Here is a 4863-nt window from a genome sequence, read left to right on the forward strand (position 1 = left end):
TTCAAGATCAATGTCGCTGAAAAAGTATCCGTGATTGGGGAAGGCAGCTTTAACAAAACAGTATTGTTACAAACAAGAAAAGTGAGACAGCTGGCGGCCAGTCTGACAAACACGTACCATGCAGGGAAGCCACGCAATTCAAAGACCTCGGTGCGTGATCTGGGTGAATGCCAGTGGACTGTTACAGGTCATACTTCTTTTCTTTTTTTATAATTTTAACTTAATTTTTAATACATGTTTTTATTGATTTCAGAGAGGAAGGGATAGGGAGAGGGAGATAGAAGCATCAATGATGAGAGACAGTCATCGATCAGCTGCCTCCTGCACGCCCTCAACTGAGGATTGAGCCTGCAACCCAGGCATGTGCCCTGACCAGGAATCAAACTGTGACCTCCTGGCTCATGAGTCAACCCTCAACCACTGAGCCACACCGGCCAGGCATACAGGCCATATTTCTAGTACATTTTTGTTATTATTTTAAAGCATATGAAATCTTTTGAATGGAATTTCCAGAAATTAAAAACATACATAAAAGTACCATTTCAGTTGGAATGAAAATCATGACACACAATGTTATATGTCAGTTCCATCTCAGCAAAACTGGAAAGTAAAATCCTGAGCATTTCAGATCTTGAGGAGAATAATCTAGATTCTGGTTCAGTGTCTGTTAAGACAGATAATGTATTCTATGCAGCATCACTTTTCATTATTAGAAAATTGTCTTCCGGAGGAGTACAGATATGAGCGGTCTAGAGCTGCGTCTCAGAGTCAGGAAGACAGGTAGGGGGCATGGCTGTAAGGACTCCGGGGCTGGCGTTGGGATCAAACAGCAGGTCTCTGTTTAAATCCCAGCCCCGTCACTGGCTAGCCTACTGAACAGCAGACTCAGTCTTTCTGTGCCCGTTTCTTGAGCTGTGGAACATACAAGATAGGACTTATACATTGAAGATGTGTAAGCTTTAATTACATGAAACATGCTGAGCATATCATGAGCACACGAGCAGCACTGAGTAAACGCGGGCGGTCAAGGTCAGTGAGAGCAGACCTTCACCCCTCGTGTGCTTTCCCTCCATCTTCCTTTACTCCTCTGCTTGCTTTTATTTTCCCTTTTCTCTATTTTTTAAAAAAATATATTTTATTGATTTTTTACAGGGAGGAAGGGAGAGGGATAGAGAGTTAGAAACATCGATGAGAGAGAAACATCGATCAGCTGCCTCCTGCACACCCCCTACTGGGGATGTGCCCGCAACCAAGGTACATGCCCTTGACCAGAATCGAACCTGGGACTCTTCAGTCCACAGGCTGACGCTCTAGCCACTGAGCCAAACTGGTCAGGGCTCCTTTTTCTCTTTAGTTTTCTAATCTTCCCACCCTTTCTCTCTTTTAACTCTCTTTCCCCCCAAGTTTTTATTAGCTCTAAGTATTTCCCAATTCCTGTTATTTTGTTTGGCAGGCTCCGTGGCCATCCTTTCCTTTCCCTTCGTAGGCTTGAATCTCTGCCTCCGGGCCTCTTCACCTGAGACCTTTGAATGCCCTTCAGAGACCTGAAGAACCCCTGACACTGAACACAAAATGTGATGAGGGGAAGGTTCCATAGTTCTTTCCCTGCTTTCGGAGGATTTCACGCTTTCTCCAAGGTTAAGAACCATTGACCGATGGGCTGTAACTACCCTCCCTCCCAGATGGGTCTCTTCACCAGTTGCCTCGTTGGTATGAGGGGACCTCTTTAGACGTGGGAAGATCTCATCACTCTGCTATCTAGACTCGGAGAGCGTGGGAGATCTGTACCATAGTATTCTAAAGGCATTGAATTCCCAGGTAACTCATCAGCTATTGCCGTATTGTGTTGTGCTTTACTATTTGTATAACAGCTTTGTTTTGCAAAATGTTACTGGTTTTAGAGAAACAACATTATGCATTCCATATGGCCAGCTCCATTTCAACCAAAGTAGACATTTCTCATTGTAATTTCTTTTCCATTTCTGTATGATACAGCCCAGCCAACTTGGAAACAAAGCATCCAATATTTTAGAAATCAGTTGTCTAGTGAGAAACCAATGAATTTGGAATGAGTTATAAATTCATTAGCGAAAATTCCAGATTGACAGCATTTGGGGTTTCTCTGAAGCCTTTGAAGGCAGGCATGTCAACGATAACAAAACAGTAACGTGGACTTGGGGGAGTTTTTTTCGACTTGGCCAAAGAGCCCAAGTTGTTTTCTTAACTAAAAATCATCATTCACATGAGTCATCCTGACAGCCTGAAAAATTTCAAACTCCTCTAGGAAAAGAAGATACCCAAGAAGCACATTCTTCACACGTCCTACCATGTGCAAAAGTCTAGAGGAGAAAAACATCCCTTTGAAAAGAGCGCCGCTTTCATCTCTGCCCTGATAACTCTGGGCATAAAAATAAAACGCCCATTTTCAAGGGCGTGGATTCCACCGGGGAGTAATCAGACCAAATTACCCAACAGACCCCTTACCTCCTCACCACCCCACATACATAAAAAAATACGGGTAGTCAATCCTGCTTACTTAGTGTGTGGAGCTTAGCCAACACAGCACTATATATATATTTTTTAAATATAATTTATTGATTTTTTTTTTACAGAGAGGAAGGGAGAGGGATAGAGAGTTAGAAACATTGATGAGAGAGAAACATCGATCAGCTGCCTCCTGTCAATCCTGCTTACTTAGTGTGTGGAGCTTAGCCAACACAGCACTATATATATATTTTTTAAATATAATTTATTGATTTTTTTTTTACAGAGAGGAAGGGAGAGGGATAGAGAGTTAGAAACATTGATTCAGCTGCCTCCTGCACACTCCCCACTGGGGATGTGCCCGCAACCAAGGTACATGCCCTTGACCGGAATCGAACCTGAGACCCTTCAGTCCGCAGGCCGATGCTCTATCCACTGAGCCAAACTGGTTAGGGCACCATATACATATTTATCAAAAATAAACTGAGTACCTAGCATGTGCTCTGGGTGTACAATGGTGAACATGACACTTGAGGTCCTTGCCCTTGAGAAAAACATAAATACACATACACACACACATAAATACATCTACACACATATGTATATATACATACACATACGTATGCACACGTATAGTGTGTGTGTTCCTATACTGATAGTGGTAAGTGCAGTGAAGAAATGGATAGGGCCCGAGGAAGGGTGAGTTTTGCTTTAGAATGCCATCCACACCCGGCCAGGGTGGCTCAGTTGGTTTGAGTGTCGTCCCCTGCACCAAGAGGCTGCAGGTTCCATTCCTGGCCAGGGTACAAGCCCTGGTTGCAGACTCGATCCCCAGTAGGGGGCGTGCAGGAGGCTGCCAATCGATGTTTCTCTCTCATCATTGATGTTTCTATCTCTCCCTCTCTCTTCCTCTCTCTCTATAATAAAAAACATACATTAAAAAAAAACTTTTCCTAAGAAGAGAGGGGTCGCTGCCCACCCTCTTTCCCTTATAACTAGGGATCTACTACTAGAGACAAAGCAAAACAACAACAACTTGAAAACAGTGAACCCATTCTTGCTTCTGTGCCAGAGGACCTTCCTGAGTAAGGGGGTTAGTGTACCCGTCGGGAGGGTTTCCTTGTATGACAAGGAGCCTCATCAGAACCCTCTCACCGGCTCCCCTGTTCTTTCCTCCTACCATCCCTCCTGTGCCCTCTCCTCGTAGGCAGGGAAGTGGGGAAAAGAAACAGGACACGAGTCCCACAGCGTATTTATGTGTGTGCGTATGTGTATTTATGTTTTTATGTGTGTGTGTGTGTATGTGTATTTATGTTTTTCTCAAGGGCAAGGAATTGCAGAAGACCTGTTAGCAATGGCAGATTTAAGCAATTAGTTAATATTCAAAAGCCCTGAAAGTTCTGTTCCTAAATCTTCTAACCCAATGGAAAAGTGCATTATGCTCATTAAGAAGGATATACGGGGAAGTAACCAACACACTGAACTGTTTAGAAAGCAGCATATTTTAGTTAATAATGAGTCGTAACCTTTACAGGGTTAGCACATGGAAATCGTTACTGTGCACCAGCAGATAGAGCCACGGCACCATACCTCTTAAGTCAAGGACTAAGTCTTCATTCATTATGCCAGGGCGCTCTGCCCTTCCCAGTTAATCTCATTCGCCTGCTCGCTGTTTTCCATGCTTAAAGAAGCGAAATGTAAAGGGATCGCTGGCTTAATTTTGCCGCGAGAAATGCTTCCTCCCTTTTATTTCTACCCTTGGAAGAGTTTTGACTGTTTCAAGTTTTGCATACGGTTAAGAGGACCACAGTTTTTAAGCTCTGGAGGTATGCGATTTGAAGGCTCCCTACCTAATGTGACTGGAATTTTTCTCCAATTATAGAAGAGGCAGACCATCGTTCTCCAGTTTCCAAAAAGGAATGCAGCTGCTTGCAAGAGGTCTAAACTAACAGGACATTTAATATTTTGAAAAATATGTCCTGGGGGGGAAAGACTTTTCTGTTCAAAAAGATATTAAATTATTTAGCTTGGCAGCTCCAAGATGTGAATATTTTGAGCCCCGTGGATGTCACTGATGTTTTATCGAGTTCAAATGGGAGCATTGAACACTTTATTCTTTATTCACACCGTCTTTTATTAGATCTCACATGTAGACCTTGGGCTGCAACTGCCTGCAGGTCCTGTGATCTGCACGGGCGCATTCTGCTTCCAGGGGATCCGTGTTTAATTTTCCAAATTCCCAGCAAATAGCAGCGCTGCCGCCTAAATCCCTCCACCGAGATTCCTTCCGGCCCAGATGCAACTAATAGTTGCAGGCTGCGTGGCTGTCATTCATGACTAATCCAGGTAGGGCTGCTCACTGTTTTTAATTTTCTTGGT

The 4863-nt window shown here is 43.6% G+C and overlaps 1 protein-coding gene across 1 annotated transcript in view; it reads left to right on the top strand.

Moving 5' to 3' along the window:
* Positions 1 to 833: 833 nt before the first annotated feature.
* The window catches only part of DISP1 (dispatched homolog 1 (Drosophila)), a 97309-nt gene continuing 93279 nt past the window's right edge, over positions 834 to 4863 (top strand). Inside the window, exon 1 of the mRNA XM_014539916.1 lies at positions 834 to 1029. The gene's annotated coding sequence lies outside the window, so the exon portion shown is untranslated. The remainder of the gene's footprint in view (positions 1030 to 4863) is intronic.

Source organism: Myotis brandtii, unplaced genomic scaffold (genome assembly GCF_000412655.1).
Source record: "Myotis brandtii unplaced genomic scaffold, ASM41265v1 scaffold231, whole genome shotgun sequence".
Lineage (NCBI taxonomy): Eukaryota > Metazoa > Chordata > Mammalia > Chiroptera > Vespertilionidae > Myotis > Myotis brandtii.